This window comes from Ascaphus truei, chromosome 2 (assembly GCF_040206685.1).
Source record: "Ascaphus truei isolate aAscTru1 chromosome 2, aAscTru1.hap1, whole genome shotgun sequence".
Classification (NCBI taxonomy): Eukaryota; Metazoa; Chordata; class Amphibia; order Anura; family Ascaphidae; genus Ascaphus; species Ascaphus truei.
The window spans coordinates 347,081,192-347,105,097 of NC_134484.1; the positions used below are offsets into that span (position 1 = coordinate 347,081,192).

The 23,906-nt window shown below is 43.2% G+C and overlaps 1 protein-coding gene across 8 annotated transcripts in view; it reads right to left on the bottom strand.

The window, feature by feature from the left end:
• OSBPL3 (oxysterol binding protein like 3) overlaps positions 1–19,344 on the bottom strand; it is a 184,894-nt gene extending 165,550 nt beyond the window's left edge. For 2 of the 8 annotated variants that reach the window (XM_075586797.1, XM_075586798.1), the window contains exon 1: positions 18,942–19,344. The gene's annotated coding sequence lies outside the window, so the exon portion shown is untranslated. The remainder of the gene's footprint in view (positions 1–18,941) is intronic. The other 6 variants (XM_075586796.1, XM_075586799.1, XM_075586800.1 and 3 more) reach the window with 5 other exon arrangements.
• Between the last annotated feature and the right edge of the window lie 4,562 nt (positions 19,345–23,906).

Genomic DNA, 23,906 nt, shown 5'->3' on the forward strand with positions numbered 1-23,906 from the left:
CCTGTAGCCTTTCGCTGATCTACTGCATGGGATTTGCAACAAATCCCATTGTGCTGATATTTAAGTAATGATACATAGGGGCAGATTCATCATTTAAGTGCTAACCCGTAGCGGCGCTTCCTTAACCTGCCCCATAGACCCCTACATTGTGCTCTTCTTGGGACACACACACACACACACACACACACACACACACACTAGTTTAGATGCCCTGTACATCGTAGCTGTGAAACCAATATCACAAATCTTACATTTTAATAGTGAGAGCACTGACGTCTGCAACACTATGGGGCTTATTTTAAAAAGTGTGATTGTGATTCCCATGCGGTGGGGGACGATTCAGCACCATCGCATTCTATGGAATAAGCCCCTATGTCTATGCTGCCAAGTGGTACAGAGTTATCAATTCTTGAGGGATTATTCTGCTGTTGTAAGAGGTTCTGGGGCGAACAGCCATAAATGTTAACATTTAAGAGAATATGCACCGTATCAAGCTCCAGAAATGTAAGTTTAAATACACACACACACAAAATGTATACATGTATTTTTTCTTTGCACTTGCACCATCTGTAAGAGGCGTGCTAAATCAAGTGTTTTCATGTGATAAAGATCAGAGGAGTTTATCAAGTCAAACTGGGCTTGGATATTTTAATGTTCAGTTAAAAAAAAAAAAATAATAGGCAGAGAATTTGATACACCCCATTTACCCCCCAAAAAAATAATAGGCAGAGAATTTGATACACCCCATTTATTTATTGTTCCCCGTCTAACTCACCCCAAACTCCTCCATCCAAGCCACAAGTGGAAACACAAAGGAGGTAGAAATAATGACAGATCAATCTAGCAATGAAATGGGCATGTGTCCCTTGATACATAACCCCCAATGTCCTGTGCAAGCTGTAAGTATTCACTAGCGGAGAAAAGTAAAGAGCCAGGGGACATTTGCTGTAAAAGTTTATTGAAAGATCAACATTGTGGTCCCTATTCTGACCTTTGTCAAGATGGTCTTGATAAAAGGTCCAGTTAGGGACCAAAATGTTTATCATCTCTTAAATAAACCTCCACACCAATGTCCCCTGGAGTGCCGGCTCGTTACTTTCTTCATCTGAACTCCGCTTCTTGTAGAATTCTGAGCCCCCGTGGCAGATACTACTGGATTACTGCGAGGGGTCCTTTTGTATTCATCGTAGTATTCAATAGAGCGCGCGAGCGAACGAGAGAGCGAGAGCGAATGAACTGCCACTTTAAAGTGGTACTTTAAATCAGAATGGCATTCAATTCACACTGTAACCCATTTACCTAATCCTGGAAAGATATTTGTGTCACATTAAAATCTATTTAAGCGCCACTCTTCCTACTGAAACCACACAGAGTAATTCAAGCACTGCAGCAGGAACAATAGAAATTCTACGTGTAACTGCTTCATCAGCTTGACTTGACTTTCAGAGGATTTGTCAACATTGACTAGTGATATGGCTAAATGCTTAACTGCTGAAATGGGTGCATTGCCTTGTAGGTCAAAATGAAGATAAAGCCAGATTCATGGCTTTGCCCAACCTATTATTGTTTTTGTTATTATTTTTTAATTGTAGGATTAATTATTTTAAATAGTAAAAAAAAAAAAAAAGTAGATCATGAGCATAACTCAATCCATTTCAATGGAATTTAAAACAGCATTTCATTCAAAATCCTATATGTGTTTAATAACTAAATCAGTTGTGTAGTATTCCATAATACTTACTGCATTTCTTTGTTCACTCTTTATGCCCTTTGTAATGAGTTTTAATGTATTACGCTAGTTGGGTTGCTATTGTAATCATTAAGGAAGCCACATCACTTCCTCTTCTGAAATAGGCAGCCATATTGTGAGCCCTGGAAAGCAGGATCTTCGCCGATCAATCACTGATAAACGCATCGATATTCAGCTTAGATAACTGTACTGCTGTAAATGTAAGGAACTGCTGCATTTATTAAAACAAACAGGCAAGAGGAAATGCCACTAACAATATGCGAAATCCCTTATATTTGTATGGCCTCATCCCAAGCATGTTTACAGACCGAACAAGCAAAGTAATGTCTGTAATAGCAGAAGTGAGCACAGAACTGCTAAGGAGGAAGGAGAAATATGGGAGACTACTGCACGTGTCAGCCACAGTAAATCCCAACCTAGGTCTCAATTTTACAGTTAGGTGATCTATAAAGGAAGTGGCACCAGGACGACTCCTTACCTGATCAGTGACTGAGCAATTCCACTTGGATTCATAACCACTGAATTATACGGTAAGAGGCTAAGAAGATGCAGCATGTGAGAACTATTGGAACTGTACATTAAAGGGTGCAATTCACGTTGGCAAACAACTGTATAGGGCATGAGACAAAACGGTTATAAAAACGGAGATGTCAGGAACTTTAATAGACACGCGCTTATGGAGATGAACCTTTCGTTCGAGGTGGTACGTTGGATTCGGTAGCTCAGGTAAAACCTAGTCTTTACTTATTTATTATGTTTGTCTGGGCCTACATTTAGGTTTTTGCATAAATATTACATCCAATAAAACCTTCTGTCCTCACAGCCATATCATATGGAGATACCAGCAGATGGTAACACACTTGGAAAAAGCTAATAAAATGGAATTGAGGACAGTTTACTTTAGAAATCAGAAAATATTATACACACAGTGTGTTTCTAGGTAAATACATAACATTAACAAACCAACTCAATCAAGTAGCTGATGTGACACAATTAAAATTCTTTGCCTGCTACTTCAAAGGAAAAAAGCAATGTACAGTATTGTACCCATTTTGTAATCAAATAGCATCAATAAAGCCAAAAAATACAAAACAAACCTTTAAAGTTACAGTTATACATCATCATCTTCAGCCCTTATCAATACACTGCTGGTTGAAGGTGTCCCAGAGGATCTTCCAGTCCGTCTAAGACAATTCGCGGCGGCCATTTCATCACCAGGACATGTCACTGCTGCAAGTAAGCTAATCCCTAACCCTAAATTTAATGTTGCTCCAACACAAATATCTTATTTCATCTTCCCATCTTACTTTTGGTCGTCGTCATGGTCTTTTAATTTCCCTTTGAAATTTAGTAGAGTACGATCTTTGTCCAAGAATGGTAATTTCTTCTTCTTGCGACATGTCAACCCGTTTACCATTTTAATGTCTTCACCCTTGTGATGTCACAGGCTTGTTTGGTATTGAACCTATTCATTACATTTTTCCTGTTTCTTTAGGTAATACCCAGCATACATCTCTCCATACGTCGAGTTGTCCGAAACTTCAAATTTAATATCCATACATGAGCACGGGCAGAATACACTGGTCGAAAACTTTACTCTTGAGGCACTGTGTAAGGTTCCCTTGAAAGACTGCCTAGTTTCTTTCAAATGCGCTCCATCCCATCTTCATTCTACTGTTGATTAAATTGAAAAGGTTCCCATCCATTGGTACTTGTTTAACCCCTACTTATTTTGCCTCAAACTAACACCTGTTGCTGATGTAAACCCCTCCTAAAGGGTTACTAGCAATAAAATTGAATGCTGGGCCCCACCCTGGTTGCTATGGAGATCCATACTTCAGGGGTATTTAAGGAGAAGGGACTGTTCTGGAAGGTGAGGTTCACGGAGGTCCAGAGGTGCAGAGCCTCTGGGTGTAGCCAAGTAATATTAGAAAACTAATAGTATAGACCAGCCCTCCCCCCCCTTGTTTATTATGTTGTAGCTAGGGACAATACCCCTTAAGGAGGGAGTCCCTAAAGACAGAATGGAGTCCCTAAAGACAGAATGGAGTCCCTAAAGACAGAATGGAGTCCTGTACAGTTTAATGAAAGGAATACGGCACGCCTTAGAGGGCCCCAGAAAAGAGGGCTGCCGGGTCACTAGTTAAAAAGTTTCTGGCGAGACAAGGGGGACCGGGTCCCACAACCACCTAAGCAACTAAAAGTACCTTCAATCAAGTGTTAAGATTGGGCACTGATGGAAAAGTTTTCGTGAATGTCTTTGAATGAAAACCATGTACCTCTGCGGTACATGGAGGTCAGACAACGGTGGACAGACTACAATAATGGTTATAATATAACTGTATTTATAAAGTAGTTTGATGAATACTCTAGTACCATGTGATCCTTAACAAAGGATCACCACATACATTCACATAACATGCCCCACTAAACACTGAGTGGGTGTATATCAGTGTCTAGTGCTGCAGCCACCCAATCCGGAGTATAAAAGGCCTGTATGCTGTTGCCAGCACACTGTTGGAGCTCTTTAATACTCATAAGTGTAGCAGGCCTGTGCTTCGCAAAACCCTCCGGTTCCACTTTAGATAAACAATGTCTAGGGTCCCCTCTGATGGTGCTTGTTTCTCTGGACTGCTTCCACTCAGTTGATCTGCTGGGCCTTCTTGCCTGCTTAGCTGTTCTTTCACCAGTCAGTGCCCGCTCTCTCCAATGGGACATAGACGGGCCTCGGGTCCGTTGCAGTCAGGACTAAGTTCTCTCAGGCTTGTGCAGAACTGCTGTATCAGCTCTGCTACAGCAACCCTCCCCTCATAGCTCTGCCCCTGTCCTGTCAGGGACTCTTAGAGACCTCCTTCCTTAGTCCCACCTTTCCAGAGTCCTATTTCATTACAAGTCACATCCTCCTGTACCGGAAGTGGCTCGCTGCTGCAGCACAGCATGCTGGGAGCTGTAGTTTCCTATTTCAGCCAAGGGGCAGTGTACAGTATGTGTCAGCTGCCTGTACGTACAAGGGGGTTACATCTGCCAGTAATAAATATATAGAGATATAATAAATAATAGTAGTAGTTTGTTCTTGTATAGCGCGGCTAGTTTTACATAGCGCTTTACAGAGACATTTTGCAGACAAAGTCCCTGACCCGTAGACCTTACAATCTATTTTTTGGTGCCCGAGACACAGAGAGATAAAGTGACACCAGGAATTGAACCAGTTCCCCTTTTTCAAACTTAGTGGCAGAGTCAGTGTCTTTTACTCACCGAGCCACTCCTTCAGTCCAGATATACAGATCTCCCTCTCCCTGCCTGGATCCTATGGAGTTTACATCAATTTCTCTTTTCTTGACTCTCAGATGTGGTTACCTTATAACGGTCCTGGATTCGTGCAGCTGGGCGATGATATGGCAATGATGGGCAAACAGGGTGAAAAAATAGGAGCTCCCACAAAACCTTAGTAAGAAGTATAAAGTGAATCGAGTGAGAGATATATATTTGGTGACTTTACCTATAACAAAGTGAACCAGTGAATAATAATAGTGCCTTGTTTAGAAATTAAGATAAAAATATAAAGTTGTAACCCCTGTTCTGACCACTTGGTACGGGCTGTCATCGTTGGTCCCAAAAAGGTGCAAGTGTTCTTCGAAATCCAAGGGGAGCATGGGAGGAATTCAACCAAGAAAAAGACAGAAAAAATATGTGTCTTGAAATTATGGAGTACAAGAATAATTTGGCTCTTATGTGATGCCCCCTCACACTTATAGCCTTGAGAAAGCGTTTACAATTGCAAAACACGCATGTCGGCATCTGTCATGTGCACGCTCGCCGTCAGTACTCACGTGGTAGCATTATTGAGTTGCAGAGCAAACAGCTACCAGACGGCTAACGTGTACTCCCTTCAATGTTGGGCAGGAGTCTTTGTGGTGACTCGGTGACGCATGGTGAGGCGAGGGCTGCTTGATTTTCCTTGTTATTTTGTTGCATTAGTGTAACCAGCACTCCTAACGGTGGTAGCACATTCATTAATATGTGCATAGGCATACCAACAACCACACCGTTTCTAGGGGTATATTAGCCACGGCATTTGCATTTATGAGTGGTATTAGCGCTATGTATTCATGGACTTCATTAGCTAGTACACAGGTGATTTATATGTGAATTTATATGGTACATATGTGACTGATTTACCTTCACTGGATCTGTATACCATAAGCTCATTGAGCAGTTTACTAACAGTGTGTTCAGTGCTGCTTTGTGGCAGTATTATAACAGTGTCTCTTTCTCACTCAGTATCCACTAAGGAACCTTTTCTTGCACATTAGACAGGTTTCTTTCCACCATACACAGCTTTATAGTGGCATTAGCACTCCTGACAGTGGAAGCACATTCATTAATATGTGCACAGGTATACCAATAACCACACTGCCTATAGGAGTCTTTGAGCCTCTGCACATTGTGTTCTGTGTTTAACAGCCTACTGCTTTACTATTTTGGAGCTAATTAGCTGCTGTTAGGTGACTATATGTATCCACCATGAAACCGTTTTCTGCATACTAGATAGGTTTCTTTTGATCATACACAGTTTTATAGTGCCATTAGCACTCCTGACAGTGGAAGCACATTCATGAATATGTGCACAGGTATACTGACAATCACACTGCCTATAACCAGTTGCTGTTAGGTGGCTACATGTTGGATTGTAGAGAGAGTCTACACTTTCCATTTATGGATTTATGATTTGCAAAGTGAGCACACACTGGTTTGAAATACTGATCTTTTTGTCTGTACCTAGCATATTATGATCCATTTCACATTTCACCTTCACCATCTGGGACCTGTCTGACACATGAGACAGGTATTGAACAGCCCCTCACTGATACCAGCGTACACCTAATTAACCACTAATAGGGATTACTGTATACCGGCTCCCTGGAACAGTTTGATCCAATTAACCTCAAATTGTCACCTTACTTAGTTACCCGGAATATCATATATATTCATCATAGGGTATCATATATGTGTGTCATTTGTTGAATTTTAACACCCATTATTTTAATTAGTATAGCATTTTTAACATTCACATTATACATCAGGGGGTATTGAGTGCTTATAGTGGGTTCTTGCCTCTTTATTACTTAACTACTCCCTGTGGTAGGTCTATATAGGCAAATCCAAACCATGGCAGTGTAGTTCTTATATGAGGGAATCAGGTAGTTGGTACCTCAATATAAAAAGGAGAGAGAGGGACCATTTTGCAGATCAGCAAGATTTAAAAAAACTTTATGTATAAAAAGAATAAGAATCGCACTCACATTGTGTACCATTTTTTAAAGCATTCAACAAAACAGTGTGAAGTGCAAGACATTGTGAGCTCTGCGGATGCTGTATCCGTTGGGAGTGTTGGCCTCCCAATGAACAGAGCACCATGCAGACGCGTTACCCAGCTGGAAACACAAAACCGGAAGCGACGTTGCGGAGCCCACGAGAGACTCCAGCAAGGCTATGACGGCGTTCCGAACAACTGGCGGCATCCGTGGGGTCAGTAGCGGTGAGAACTCACGACGTCCTGCACTTTACACGATTGTGCTGAATGCTTTTAGAAATTATACACAATGTGAGTGCGATTCTTATTCTTTTATACATAAAGATTTTTTCATCTTGTTGATCTGTGCAATGGTCCCTCTCTCCCCATTATATTGGAGGTACCCACTACATGATTTCCTCATATAAGAACTACACTGCCATGGGTTTGAATTTGCCTACATAAGCCTACCACACTGTGAGTAGGCATCACATAAGAGCAAAGTTATTCTTGTACTCCATAATTTCAAGACACCTACACAGATATGTGTTCTGTCTTTTTCTTAGTTGAATTCCTCCCATGCTCCCCCTGGATTTCGAAGACCACATAGCAATGATGGGCGCCAGGAACTTTAAGCACTCAAAAGCAGCTTTATTGGATACATCCATATACACTGGGAACTTTATATAGACATTACAGTATTCTTCCTGATGCTTTCGGAACGTATTTCATTAGCTGCCCCTTTCTTGGCCCGGCTGGAGAGGTCCTGAGGCTCGCTTCTATTGGCTACCAGGGTGACGTCGGTGCGACTATTACATATGGGCCCCTGTCGGGCCTGATGCTAATTTTCCCCTGGCAGGGATAAGGGTCCCTCCCTCGGGCACTGCATTTCTCCTTGTTGCAGCTTGTATTGAGGTCATCTAGGGAACCTCCGATGGGGCTGGTCCACCTATGTATCATACGAAAGTCTGTTGAGTTCCCTCTGGCAGAGGTGCCTCTCTATGAACCCCCAAGGGTGAAGGGAGCCATCTCTATGGGATGCTACCTAACCGGGTTACTGTATCTCTCTAAAAACAAAAGCAATAAAAGGGGATTTGTACCCTATACATAGTAATGTATTTACACTATTCACAGTGAGACCCCACTACTTCCCTTCCTCCTGCGATCTGGCTTCCAGAATCTTGTGTAAACACACACACACACACCTCACGATGTCACTGGGGCTTAACTTCTGCCGAATCACCCCAGCACCATGTGATGAAAAAGGATTTACTCTGTGTGGCCCACAGTTAACCCCTTAAGGACATGGTAATCCCAAAGGGGGGGGAGGGGTAACACATACACACACAAACTTAAAACGCCACTTACAGTACACTAGGTTCTAACAATAAAACAGAAAGACACCTGAGAAATCTTCAATGCAAGTCTTGTCTTGCAGTAATTCCTAGCACAGGGTAGTATGTTAATTGTAATGAAGGCTTACAGCCTATAAAGATGAAACATTTGTCGTTTTAAGATTCACTCAGTCATCAGTGCTATTTTTTTTTTTTTTAAGCTCCTGTCAAACATGCTCTACGAGAAACCTCAGACAGATATAAGACGACAATCTTTAGTCTTTAATCAGATCCAAAGAAAGATACACCATTTCCCGGTCAACACAAGTCACTGCGGATATCCTACTGGTTTTATGGGCGTTCTTAATCAAACTTCATTTGACTACTTCAGTAGAAAATAAAAAGGCATTGAGGTTATTTACTAATGGAACGCATCACTGAACAAGGGGTCAAAATGTCCTTCAGGAACAGCTATGGAACCTCAGTGACTAAGTGCCCAGGAGTTGTAATTTCTTATAGATTAAGGCTGCGCTTATAGTGCCGGCGATGGCATGTCGCGTCAAAACAAAGGCATTGAATCCGTTGCATTCGCTTATAGTATGCGCAACCTAAATCTCTGTAGTCAGTAGAATTTGATTTTTACAGCGACGGTCTCACCATGTGGCAGGCTGTAAACCAATCAGATAGCTTCTGATGCAGGGAGAGGGGGGATGTGTGTGTGAGTGCAGGCAGAGGGAGGGGGATGTTAACGAGTAAATTTTACGGTTTCTAAAATGCAAAATCAATTCCTGCGCTAACTCCTAAAAACATCAATATTGCTTTATTATTCCTCTCTAAAAATGGTTTGAACACGATCAGCAACCATTTATGCAACTACATCATTGGTGGGCAACAGTGTAAGGAATCCGCTCCTGGGTTTGGCCGAAACCCATTCCTTACAGAACTATGCAGCTTCTAGACAACTCCCCCTTGAATCTGCAATCAGTATCACCTGTGTTTGCAATCACTGCAGCTCTGTTTCTGTGCTCTGTCATTGGAGGAATTCCCACACACCCCTGTCCTTTGATTGGCTCTTTGCCCTTCTTATACTGGGCTCTCCCTTTTCCTCATTGCTGAGCATAAACCAAGATTCACTTGGATGTCCTGTGTTTGCCACAAACACTCCTGCCTTAGCCCATCCTTGTTCCAGTGGCCTGCTGCATATCCTCCTTGCAGAGGCCTGCTTCCTGGTACCTGTGGCCTGCTGCATATCCTCCTTGCAGAGGCCTGCTTCCTGGTACCTGTGGCCTGCTGCATATCCTCCTTGCAGAGGCCTGCTTCCTGGTTCCTGTGGCCTGCTGTATATCCTCCTTGCAGAGGCCTGCTTCCTGGTTCCTGTGGCCTGCTGCATATCCTCCTTGCAGAGGCCTGCTTCCTGGTACCTGTGGCCTGCTGCATATCCTCCTTGCAGAGGCCTGCTTCCTGGTTCCTGTGGCCTGCTGTATATCCTCCTTGCAGAGGCCTGCTTCCTGGTACCTGTGGCCTGCTGCATATCCTCCTTGCAGAGGCCTGCTTCCTGGTACCTGTGGCCTGCTGCATATCCTCCTTGCAGAGGCCTGCTTCCTGGTTCCTGTGGCCTGCTGCATATCCTCCTTGCAGAGGCCTGCTTCCTGGTTCCTGTGCCCTGCTGTATATCCTCCATGCAGAGGCCTGCTTCCTGGTACCTGTGGCCTGCTGTATATCCTCCATGCAGAGGCCTGCTTCCTGGTTCCTGTGGCCTGCTGTATATCCTCCTTGCAGAGGCCTGCTTCCTGGTTCCTGTGCTGAAGCGCTGGATCCCCAGTGCTAACCTTCAGTGTTCCTAGGCCGGTCTGCATTCTCCCCTTGCAGAAGCCTTCATCATGGGCCGCTCCCGCTCCTCGCGCAGAGGCCACTCTCGCGCTGAAGCGTTACGTACCTGCTTTCCTGTTGCCGAACCCCAGACTAGATATCGTTATCCCTGCCGTCTCCAATCCTGACCCCGGCTTGTCCACGGATTACTCTGCCATCTCCAATGATGACCCGGCTACGTTTGACCAGGGAATCCGCACTCCATGGCCTAAGGTCGGTGTATATGCATCCCCACCTCAGCCCCGCGGTCCGGATCCGGTTTGTGGCGGGCACGTCCGGGGCCCACATGCGGCTTAAACCATATCACAGAGATGGATATGTAGATATACACAGACATACACAAAATCAACATCCTCAAGAAGAACTGCAGAGAATTTTAACCAAAGCTGAAAAATGGCTTCCACTTGCTTGAGACGCACTGAATTTTTTTTTTTAAAACAAAAATAAATGAAAAATGTATGAAGATTTTAGTTGAAAGCACAGCAAATTGGAGAAATTACCAACATAAAACAGGATTACATTTTTTTTCTTTTATAATCAGATCACAGAGCAGTTCCTGAGTAAATGAAAAGAAATTAAGCAATTCCAAGACACAAGAAGAATTGAATATACTGTTTATAGAGCGGTGCGAGATAATTCACAAAATGTAAGAAAATGTAACCGCGATCTGGTTTAGACTACAGAAAATAACAAAAAGCTTAAAGATGATGATGCAGCGACATGATTAGAAAGAATCAAATTATCACACTCAAATATGATGAGTCAACAACTAAAGAATGGGCACTTATCATAAAGAGTTGAGGACTTCTACAAGAAATTGCAAAAGTTCACTGATAACATAGTATATAAATCAATCAACAAGAAAAATACCAATACACCACGCATCCTTCCAAAAGAAACAGGGAATGCAATAAAATCTATGTAGAATGGGAAGGACCAGAGGCAAATTCCCATTGGGCCCGCTAGGGCGTCAAAATTTTGAGGCGGCAAAAATGTCCACCCCATCTACATTTGCCGCGCTCTCTGGCCTATCTGGCCTGATGGGAAGTCACTTACATATGCCAGGCGCCTCCATGCTGTTTCATTTTGGCCGGCCGCCCGCCTCCGCAGCGTCACGTGACGCCGCGGACGTCACCAATGTGGCGTCCCACGGCGTCTCATTGCCATGGCAACATGACATTGCGGCGTCAAATGACATCATGATGTCACATAACCATGGCAATGAGACGCCAAGAATCGGAAGGCGAAGGGCGGCAGAAAGGTGGCGCCCCCAGGGGTGGCAGGTTTTCAAAATCCGCCACTGGTAAGGACCCAAGAGAAGATGGAATTACAAGTTAAATCCTGAAAGAAGGTAGGGAGAAAGTAGAGGAAAATCCTTGCGAAACTCTTTACAAAATCACATAACAATGGAACAACACCATGGTTATCCCCATTCATAAGAAAGGAGACAAGATTTTTATGAAGCTACTCCCTAATCGGCTGCAACAGACCATGGAACTTTGCAAAGCCTAGAGAACAAGCAGGATTTTGCAGTGGATACAACACAATGGGCCACATCGAAGTTGTACACGAAGTGTTTCCCGAAGTAATAAATACAATCTACCATTCATCTTGGGATTCATAGATAAAGCAGCCAGCCATTTTAAATGCATTAGGAAATCAAAATATTCAGATGCATCAGAGAGCTCAAAAAAAGTATGGATGAGATGTATGCTGGGTATTATCCACGGAGACAGGAAAAAGAAGGAGTGTATTTGGAAGCAAACAAAATCCTGTGACAATACCAAGGGAGAAGACATTAAAAATGCAGCGAGCCGAAAATATAGCAAGAAGAAATAACCACTGTTGGACAGTGATGGTACTTGTCTGGATTCAAACGGATATCAAGGCCAAAACGATGACCAACAGTAAGATGGGAGGATACAATTAAGAATTTGTTGGAGCAATGTTGAGAGGCTTGCGAGCGCAGTACCAGGAAGATCATTGCAGAGGCCGCCAGGCATCGACAAGGGCTGAACATGATGATGATATTATCCATAGCGGAGGATTCCAGAATAGGTTGCGATTCAAAGATTTGGTCATCTAAAAGGGGAAGGAAGACGGGTCCCTTGGGAGATATTTCACACTACATATCCTACCTCTTTACCATGTAAGATACAGGTCTGTGAGGTTTACCATGACAGTGTTAGAATTATTCGTTAACTCTCTCAATAAAGAAATCAGGTGAGAAATAGCCGTTACGACCGCAATGCAATAATTAACGATGTGTGGAAGGGTCATCAGCATCAATGCAACACATACAGTACTAACTTATACGTCCAGAAAAATACGTTTCGTTACTTCACAACATTAATAACTAGAAATATGTTTATTTTTTGCCCGCATACACATTCCTACCAGGCATTGTTAAACTAAATAACTGTTTCCCAAGATCAGAGTGGGGGATTGTGCATGTTACAGCATGAGTTTATGTTGCCTGTGGGCATCACAGCCTAAACAGTGAATGCTTTATACAAACTTATCATTCTGAACCAAATAAGTACAGGTGAAAAGAAAAAACACATTAAAAAAAAATTAGGCATGAACTCCGGAGAACTTCTATTAGATACACTAATATATTACAGCCAGATCAACAGCTCAGATGCAGCAAAACATTGCTTTAGTAACAGTCATAATTACAGTTTACCTCTGTTCGTGAGGCCAGTAACACAGCAGCTGCGTGTTCCAGCAGCCTGACTTTCTCTGCATGCACGGAACAGCTTCCAAGTGGAGATACAGCAAAATAAAATTATTTAAAGAACTGCTTGAAACAGACGCAGGGGGTTGAATAAGGTCTAACATTTTAGAGTAATTATGAAAAAAGGTCCTCGTCTGCCAGCAATTTCTCCAGTTCTGTGTTCTGCAGTTCTCAGGGAGAAACTTACAAATAAACCCTTACATTGTATATTTACACTGGAGAACCCTTCTGATTGACATGGGCAAAAAATTGTAAATGTAGCAAACAAAGAGGATAACCATCTACCTCTTGGGAATGGGTATCATGACAGAGTATCATGGGTATCATGACAGACAGTCTCTGTGCAGACTGAAATGTCGGTTGCAGTGTGCCTGCTTTCAAATATACTATTTGATACCTTACATTGAGTGCTGTCTCGTGATTCCTGGTCTCACCATCGGTAACTTATACCTATACTATCTATATGTGACATGCACCAGTTCTATTGATTATTTCAAATCGGAGTGCCAACTGCCCTGCTCACAAAATATATATATATATTATCATGTGTAGCCAGGTTCCCTCTGGCTCCCCGGTCCTCCGTTTCCCCCTCCCTTACTTTCTTTGCCGTAACAGCAGTTGCGGGTGGCGACGGGCTGGCCGGCGGCTCCCTCTGCAGGGCGCCACCATCTTTGATGTACTTGCGCATGCGGAAGCTCACGCATGCACAGAAGCGACGCGGCGGCCATTACAGAGATCGCGGAATGGCCAAGTTGGCATTCCATTGTGCAGGGCCTGCCTAAGTTTGCGCATGCGCAGTTGCGAGCGGCAGCCATGAAGAAGTTGCGCATGCGGCCACAATGTTAAAGAGGTCCCCAAGGGACTACAACTCCCAGCAGCCCCAGGGTCTGGAGCACAGGTGACTCACAGCAGCCAATAGAGTTGCTAGACCCCTGCTGACAGGATATAGATACTGCAGACAGGGACCATGCTAGTCAGTTGGATCTGGGATGCAGAGAGGGTAGCTTGTATGTACAGGGAGCAGGTGGCCCCTGTACTAGGCCAGATACTCCCTCAGGCCCCAGCTAGACCCCAACTCACCCTTAGCTTGTGGCTGCTACAGGGACTCCCCCTAAGATAGGGACAGGGTCCTGTAGAGCCAACATAAGTGAGGGTTATAGCCAGGAAGTGTATATCTTGGTATTTGTGATAAAGACTGGATCACACTCTGCTGACTAGCAGAGATAAGAGACATTCGCAAGGTGGATCACTCCAAGAGGGAGCCATCCATCGCAGAGGTGGATCACCACGTAGGATCATCCTGTTGGAGCCAGGGATCCCAAGTACAGTTTCTCTGCGTGCCCGGGTGTGGACACACCCGGAAGGTACCTTCATCATACACCAACATCCTCTCAACTTAGGCTTTGTCCCCAAGCATGAGCGCCGGGTGTCCTTTAAATTTTCACAAGCGCTCACGGGGGGGGGGGGGGGGGGTGGACGCTGCCGGGGAAGTTGAGCTCGCGAGAAAGTTTAAATAATTTGTTTACTTGGCGCCGATGAGCGTGTGTGCCCGCGTACCGTGTGAGCAGGGCCACACACATACATACACACACGTCACCTCGACAAGCGCCCCCGCTGAGTGAGCTCAGCGCTTGCGGGGACGCAGCTTTAGTGGGCAGCGCTGTCTCACACTTGGGAGGGTGGGAGACTATTGGCACTCTTGGGTATATGGTGTGATGGTCCTGTGAGGCCTAGTGCTGCTGATGTTAGTACTCTGTGTTATATTGTTCTATATGCAGATATTAAACGGTTTAAAATATACTCTGGTGTATGTGGTTACTCTATGTGGGTCCTGTGTCAGGGGTTATTCTACGCTCTAAAATCCTGCATAGGTGGAGTCGCTGTAAGTACGTTCCAGGATACACCCCAGGTTCTCAGCAGTCAGCGGAGGCTCAGGCCTCCTGTGAGCCTGACAGGTATTGCACCACACCTGGTAATACAGATATATTCCCACACATGTCCCTATCTGCGAATGGGGGGGGGGGGGGGGAATGTGTTACACATGTATTTTAGATGTGGCGCAGCAGCGGTATTCCAGGGAATGGACATGTTCTTTGGCCTGGAAAGTGAGTAGCAACACTGCTCATGGCATGTGTTCCTCTAACCTTTGGTTTATTACGGTGTACGTACCCACTTGGCTGTAATGTCAGTGGCTGGCATGTGGTTTGATGTTCTGTTAAATATGGTAATTGTTGGCAAGGAATCGTGTTTAAATGTTAATAAATGCTGTGGTCGCTTTCATCCAAACTGTCGTCGGGACGGTCATTCGGGAAGGGTTATGAAAGAATTCGATAGTCAAGAGTACAGACAAACCATAATCAGCAGATTTAAACACGTGTGGAAATGCAAATCTTTGAAACACTGATTTTTATAGCTTCCACTTGCAAATCAAACATTAAAACTTCACTCATCACTACATTATTTAGCTTTACAAGTACTTTTTTTTACTGCTTGCTCTTATTTACCTTTCTAGCAGAGCACTTCAATCCCCCCTCCCCCCCAAAGGAAGAATGGGCGCACACAAAAAGGCAAACATCAAGATTGTAATGTCTCCTGTGATTGTAATACCATTTTATAGACTCCTATATGCCCTGTTTATGGCATAACGTCTATGATTGTTATAGAGGAGGGGGAAAGGACACAAAATTGCAGTTCGTATAATGAAAATAAACACATTTTTATCTTGTGCATTTTCTTTTATATATTTCGTGTTTGGTTAGATATTCATACAATAAAGATTCTCTAAACTCCTGGTTTTCGGCACTAACTCAGTCTTGAGATGGGATATACAGTACATTCTTAGCACTGACAACAGCCACAGAGAAGCAAAGCACAACCTGGGAGACAGTGTGGCGTGTTCTCCTTAAAGCTACAATGATGTACAGTATAAGATTTGACCATCCCCACTTAGATTACCTAACACACATGCATAGGTTATGCACCAAGTATAGTACATGTGCCAGGAATAGGCCTATTTGTCTAGAATGTCATGAAGAATAATTTTGTCAAGAGTAAAGGATTAAGATACCTGTGCCCAGGTCGCCATTAAGCAATTTGGGGAGTAACTTGAAGGCGTTATTGAACAAGTTTCTTCACACACACATTTTGCTAAAGAAGCGTACTTATGTAAGAATGTCTGTCATTTTTGCTAACTTTTCGCACGATAAACTGCAGCAGTAAAGCTTGCACAAACTTTGTACAGTCAGCGTCGTTTCAGTCCAACATGGGATTGCCACTAAATATGTATTATAGGAGAGGATGCCATAGCAGGAGCATAATAGTTCTTCCAAATGCTTGTCATTTCCAAACACTGAATGAGTGCACCATGTTGGTGAAAATCCCTGCACACATTGGCCTGTTGCAGCTGCATTGTACAATGTAAGAGAGGTTCTGCAAGGTACAAACCTCAGAGGCCTGATTTCTATCAAGGGCGATAGTGCCGATCTAACACTGAAAGCAGCGGAGCTTGTTTATAAAGTAACCGGCGTGGCAAGGAAACCATTCCCCAGCGATGCGCAGTGCATACACGCATTAATAATAAATAGAGTTTCCATCCATTTAGTGCACACTAACCAATTGGACACGCTGTGTGTCAGCATTGGGGGAGGGTTGTGAGAGCTCCTGAAACGGTCAATCCAGAAAGTCCCTGTGAATGGCTTTATTTGTGGTTGTTGCCGGTGTGATCCCGATTCCGAATACATAGGGTGTTATGTATCAAGGTAAACGTGCAAAAAGGACCCCACTGTATCAAAGAAGAAAAATCGATTTTTTTTTTACATTTCTCCTGAATTGCACCACATTTGCCATGATACATAAACCCAATATCTTTGAAGAGTTGTCCCTCAGTTTGTCACAGCCACATCTAATCTTACAATCTCTCAACACTACTCCTGTTGTACCAGGGGACAATCTAACTGCTCAATCCTACAGATCCTTGTACACTTTAATTCACTATAGATTGTGAGCCGTTTAGAAAAGGAGTTAGAACTTGCTGTATGTTTTTGGTATCATTTGCGATTACCAATGTTAACCAATTGAACTCTATGTCACACATCCAAAAAGGTCAAAATAATGCACACCACTAATTATTCAATAACAGCAATATATTAGAAAGGAAGTTCCTGGCGCGTCCAGAGACACAAGCAGTCACCCGTCACAAATTGCAATAGTTGGAAAGATCTCCAGGCATTCCAAGCTGTATTTTCAATACAAAATAGTGTATATTTTTTATGTAAAGAAAAAGCAACGTTAAGCCATAAAAGGCCTTTTATCAGCCGAAAACGTGGGTTTTCTTAATGTAACATAAACACTATTTTGTATTGAAAAAACATATTTGAGTGCCTTGAAATATCTCCCCTTCGCCCTTTCGCATTAAAGAATTTATGTTGGTGCTCTTTATATGGACAATAAAACTGTAATACCAGCAACATTTTGGAAACTATGCCTTGCTTCATTATATAAATGTACTAATACATTCATAACTCAAGATGCACCATGCCCGAGACTATTAAAATCAGATTTTACAATATATCTCAAAGGTACACAGTTCCTACCTCACACTCACTTCAGCTTTGCACTTTTATTTTTGATCATTAATCTCATTTGTGGAAATGTTTGTAGTGATCTGTGTAGCACTGAACAGTCCCAGGTGTAATCTGGCTCTGTAACCCTACAACAATCCTGCCTCATTGATCATCAATGAAAGGCAGACTCATCCGACACCCAGGGAGCTCCCCATTCCTTTGGGTTACTGCCCTGCGCTGCCTTTAATGCTGACCTAGAAAAAAATAAAAAATACACTGTACAGCTGACTCAGTCAATGCCAGCAAAGCATTTCCTCTGAGCAATCACAAGGCAGTTAGAAGCAGAGAGAAAAAAAAATATATAGCATTTTGCTTTTCAACACTGACCCTATGAAAGGGCAATAGCCAGGACCGGTTTATCTTAACCCTTATTACCCACTTTTCTTTCCGGCGATTTGCTGGCTCCTCTGGCAGTGATGGGGTTAAGTAAATATTTCAATAAAAAAAAACCATAATAAAAAATATATATTCCGTGTGATTTTACGACCGAGTAAATGATCCGTTTCCATGATCTGGTTTTTCCTTATTACATTTCCTGCAACGTGAGATTACGCCATTAAATGCAGACTACAGTAAGACGAAAAGAATGAAGGTATTGGGCAGAGACAGCATACTGGGTGACTATTCTCAGCAATGTGCAGCTGGTCGCAAAGGGGTTAAATGAAAACAATTCTGAATGGCGAGCTGACTTTATTGCGCCTGATTCGGTTCAGGATCTTTTTATTGTTTCTGTATAATTCAATTACGAAACAAAAAGGCTGAGTAAGGAGTAAAGTATGAAGATTGCAAGCTTTGCGGGGCAGGGTAGGGTTTGCCTTCCATTGTCAATTACCTGTTGCAGTTATCCCCATTGTTTGTCATTTATTTACCTTGTATTGTAACTTTGTAAAGCACTACCTACACTGTTGGTAACACACACACACACACACACACACACACACACACACACACACCACACACACACACACACACACACACACACACACACACACACACACTAAAAGTTAATTTCCAGAGCTGGCGAAAGGAAGAGAGAACTTGATACCCCAGTGCTTCAGATGCTGCATCTGAAAACATCTGTCAGACCTTCTTCCACCCACATCTGTTCCATCGCTATTGTTCTAAGAACATTTCCAACTCGCAAGCTGATCACTTGTTCTATTATGTTCGCACATCACTATCCAGGCCCATTCAACTGGGTGCATTTCAAATGAATCTACACCTTTGCAAAAAAAAAAAAAAAAAAAACAAACAACAACAATCACAAAAGATCCACGTTGCCTGTTGTTGTTGTTGAAATACTTCTTACATAGGTAATGGTCGCGTTAGTTCCTACCTGTCTGTTTGCAATCAGCCGTCATGTAATCGCCTTTCCCGTTGCCGTGTTACAGGGGATAGAGGGACAAGAGGCTTTTTTTTTCATCACTGGGCACAGCGAATATAGGCGGCTGCGGACATCGCAGGAAACTCAGAGCAACGCTGCGGGGAGAGACCTGGGGGGTACTTCTGGTGCGGCGGTTAAAGTCATGTGGATAAAGGCGCCGCTGCCAGCGGAACTTCTCTGCTGTTACACTCAGGTTCTATGAAGAGACACCTCCTATGGAACGAGACCCTGGGAGGTTCTAGAGGGGGCGTGGTTAGCCTGTAGTGAGTGACAGACATTCAGAAACAGGAGCTAGTGAAGCGGAGGCACGCCCCCCTCCCCTTTTTTTTTACATTTCCGTGACGTCAGGTGGGGTTTCTGGCAGGTGTAGGGCGCTTCCGTGGCTTCCCCCCCCTTCCCAGGCTGCATGCAGTGTCGGAGTTCTGGCAATAAGACAGTCCTGTCAATAGTCTTGAGACTTTGGCAAATGGGGGTTTGGTGTCAGAGCAAAGTACAGCGCGGCTGGGACTGCAGATCCGAGTCCAGCTCCGCCCCCCTAAAGAGCCTGTGGTTGAACCCTGTTACTACCGCTGCTGCCAGCAGCCTCAGCGCACTGCACGGTAGCTCGGGGCTGAGGGGTGAGACAGAGGGGCGGCCGCAGGCAGCTAGCGGGCTCTCACAGGAGCGGCTGCAACCCCAAGTGCTTAACCCCTGAAATCCCAGTGCCACGTGCCAGAGAATGTACAGAGCATGAGTGTGTGTGCGTGGAAATCTCCAGTGTGTGTGGCAGGTAGAATGTGTATTTGTGAGTGATAGGGGAATATTGTGGAGTTCACTGTGATAGATGGAAGACATGCGGAACTGTAACTTTGTATGTATGTGTGCGAGACAAATAGTGATGTGTACATCTTTATGAGACATATATCCCCAAACATAACCCAGTTCATATGAAGACCTATTTTACTGTGTTGCCTCCCACTGAACTGCCCTTTAACCCAATTTCCTGTTTAAAAATATTAAAAGACAAAGTACCCTAATAAATATAGTGGAAAGGAACTTTAAAAAAAATATATGCATGTATGCATATCATTCCCATGCTTACTGCTATAGCAAAGATGTAATCTGCATGTACAAGGACACATGAAATCAGTAACCAGTCAGAGATTTCTTGCCTCGGGAGAAAGGTGGTAATAACCTGGCTGTTAAATAGTAAGCGTGGGAAGCGTGTGTGTGTATGTATGTGTGTGTGTGTGTGTCTACTGTATGTCTATATATATATATATATATATATATATACACACACACACACACACACACACACACACACACACACACAGTGTATATATATATATTTGCACTTTTATTTGTTTCATGAGATTAGGGCACTTCTGGTTGTATCTGCACTGTAGCTCGCACATATACTGTAATGCTCCTAAATTGTAACCTGTTAAAGCTGCAGTTCAGTCCTTTTTTTTTTTTTTACTTCAATAGTTTCATGTGGGCAATCTCTAATTACCTAAAGAACTGTATAGCTGCAGGTCAATTAGTTCTCCATGTATTGATCGGCAAAATTTGGTGACATAATTAGAGAAGGGATATGTTTTTCTTCTGCTTCTTTCAGTCAGTGGAAGCTCATGAATATTCATGAGCACTCCTGCACTGACATGTGCTAGAGGGAGGGCAGGGCTGACAAATGGGTGTGCCAGGGCTTGTGACAGGACATGAAGGGGCAGTGCCTTAGCAAATGGCTGTTAAAATAGAATACAAGAAAAGTGGTCTTTCAAAGTTGTTTTTTTTTAAAACAGAAAATGCTAAAAGTATTTTTTATTACTACAGAACTGATTTATTAAAAAAAAAACCACACATGCAGGATATTGACTGAACTGCAGCTTTAAGCACCGCATACAAGTCACGCATCCCATGCTATTGACTATTATTGCTTTGTTTTCTCTATTCCATGCAGTGGATATAAATGGACAGTATACAATTGGTAGTGTGGGTACCTGCAGAAAGGGTCAACCTTGACACAGTTGCAAGCTTGATATGTTTTTGTTAAAAGATTGAACTGAACATACTTATGAGGAGAAAAAACATGGAGCTGAAGGAAATAATTTGTCATATTGGATGTGCATTGAGGCTTCTTTGTTTACTGTTGTACATGTGGGATTTGGGTCAGGTACAAGGGTTATGGAGGAGTTCTACAGTTTAACTGGTGACCTCTTTTCGATCACACATCGCTTAGTCATTGCAAAAGCATTCTTTGCTCACATGAAGTCATCCAATAAGTAATTATGTTTGTACCTGTGTCATCTTAGTGTGAAATAATAGATTCTTTATTGCTGCACATGTTAAGCTTGTTATTATTGCTTGGAGTTGCTTTGTGTTATCATCACACAGCAAACAGAGTTTTGCAGTAATCTATGAAGCTCTTATGTCTGACTGAAAACTGGGAATAATAACATGTTCCAAACAACTCAAGAAGAGAACTAAACCTTGGAGTCAGTCAATAAGAATAAACAAAACAACACACAAAAAGCTCCTACAGTATGTCTATATTCCCATTAGCACATTTAATTGGGAAGGGATAATAGGAAATATTCTCTTACCTGAAAACCTGGTAAACCCCAACAGTCGTTTGGGACCTCAAATCAATTTCTGTAGGATCGGATACCACGTCTTTGTCATCTCTTAGGTAAATCAGAACCAGAGATGGCACCCTGTCTTATATTATCTATAGTTAATACCCTTAGACGGGAATGCATACAGGCACGGTAGGTCTGTCCAAGGAAAGGGAAACGCGTTCAATGTCCATGCTCCTTGAGTGCAAACCTGAGACACTTCAGCATTTGAGTTGTCAGGGGAGAGGCAACAAGGATTGAGAGATGTGTGTTCAGAGAGATCTTCTGCCAAGAAAGATCATATGCAAATTCGTTCTGAACCCCTGGAACAGATGTTGCGTCTATGTGGATTTTTCTTTTTAAAGGAGCAATTCATGCTTATTTAATTTTCTTCATTTTTAACACATTGTTTGAAGCAGTGGGTCTCCGTAGCTGTACCCCATTAATTTCAGCTCTGGGGACCCCCTGCTTCCGGAGGTCCTTACCTCTGTAGGGGGTGCCGGTAATGGCTCTGGCTGAGCCAGCTGCATTTTAAAGTTTAAAGCTCCGACATCATGCTGGCCAATAGGAAGCCGAACCTTATGATGTCACGGCTTCTTATTGGCCCACACAGGGAGGGAGCTCTGAAACTCAGCCATTACATGAATCCTGGTAGCCGAGCGAAATTAATGGGGTTCAGCTTCGGAGACTCCCTGCTTCAATCCATGGTAAAAAAAAAATGAAGAAAAAAGCGAATGGATTGCTGCTTTAACCCCCAGTCCCACAAGCTTTTAAGCAAGTATCCCCCCCCACACCCCCCCCAACGATTTATATAAGACACTGCAGTTTTGTTGCCCATGTGTTAAACAATGGTTTTTCATTGAAAACTGGACAGAAAGAACCATCTAACTTTTTCATAAGAAATAAATGACTGACCCAACCCTTTTGGACATGTCTGCTTATTCTATTTTCTTTTCATCAAAGGCGACTGTGAGTCACATCTAGGACTGAGCTGCAGTTTCTTACGGTTGTAAAAATTTGAAGGGAAATGAATGAGGGAAAGAAAGGCCCCTCTTCCGTATTCTGAGGACCCACTTGTTTGTGGTAATCACTTTGCATTGTTTTAACCTTCCCTGAACTGAATATGATGTGGTATGGAGCAAGGAGCTGCTTACCAAATGCAACCCTGCATTTATTGAAGATATGTCTGAAAGTTGGAGCCCCACCACTGGTCGTTTGACTTCAAGACTAGGCTACACCGAGATAACCCTGCCTAGTGAACTCTCAGGACAGTCTCCAGGGTCTGGAAGAAAGGGACCATTGAGCCTCGTATCTCGACTTTTATTTCATGTAAAAAATTTAGGCTGAATAGGTGTGAATTTTGGAAAATTAGGGGCTACATGAGCTAAACCTGCAAGCTTGATAAGTGTACATTTTAAACCAATGTAAAAGTCTGGCCTATAACTAGAAAGGTCAGACTGATGGCTCTAATTAAGACAATCTTAGAGGCTGCTAACACTGAACGTGGAAGCTGTAAAGCCTCCTGACTCATCTTCACAGACTTATCAAGCATTAACCCCATGGCACCAGAGTGTTCCAGTTCCTCCAGCACATTTTGATCCCGTGACCGCTCCTCGTAGTGATTAAATCGTGGGAATGGAAGAAGAGATGTCATCCACCTCGGTTCCCCTGCCCCGCACGATCATTTTCAGCCCTGGAGTACTAGACCCCATGACATCGTGACTACGTCATGGGGCACCCAAAGGGTTACAAGTAGAGGATGCAGCATCAGAGACTTTAAATTGGATACCTGTAAGTCACTGGTCAGTTTGGTCTGACTTAAGCGTCTATGGTCAACAGATCATCCTTTATGTCGGAAGTGGCTGCACTAACTGTTGCAGATCCATGATTCCAATGTGAGACCTAAGGAGCAACTTGTCCTCTTTAATTATTGGGGATCTAAATCCCAGTTTGTCAAAATCGTAAACTTCCGAATGTGAGTCCAATACCTCCAGTGTGGAAATAAATGTAACAAAGGACGCCTTCCCTGACAAGATAACTTGCGCTATTTGTGTGTTACTTCTTTTATCGCTGACTGTTGAGGCAAACGAAAGTGCAACCTCTTCAAAACTCCAGTCCACACTTGAGTGCGAAGATGAGAGGAGGTGGCCTCCATGGGTTCATCCTCATTCGGCGGGGTATCCGAGTCAGGGTAGGGGGCAAAGATGTGAGGTGCCTACACCATTTAAATGAGCCTCCCTAATACAGTAGGTATGTAAGGGGATTATCTATTTTTCAGTACTCTTAAACGGGGGAAATCCTTTTACGATGCCCTCAATAA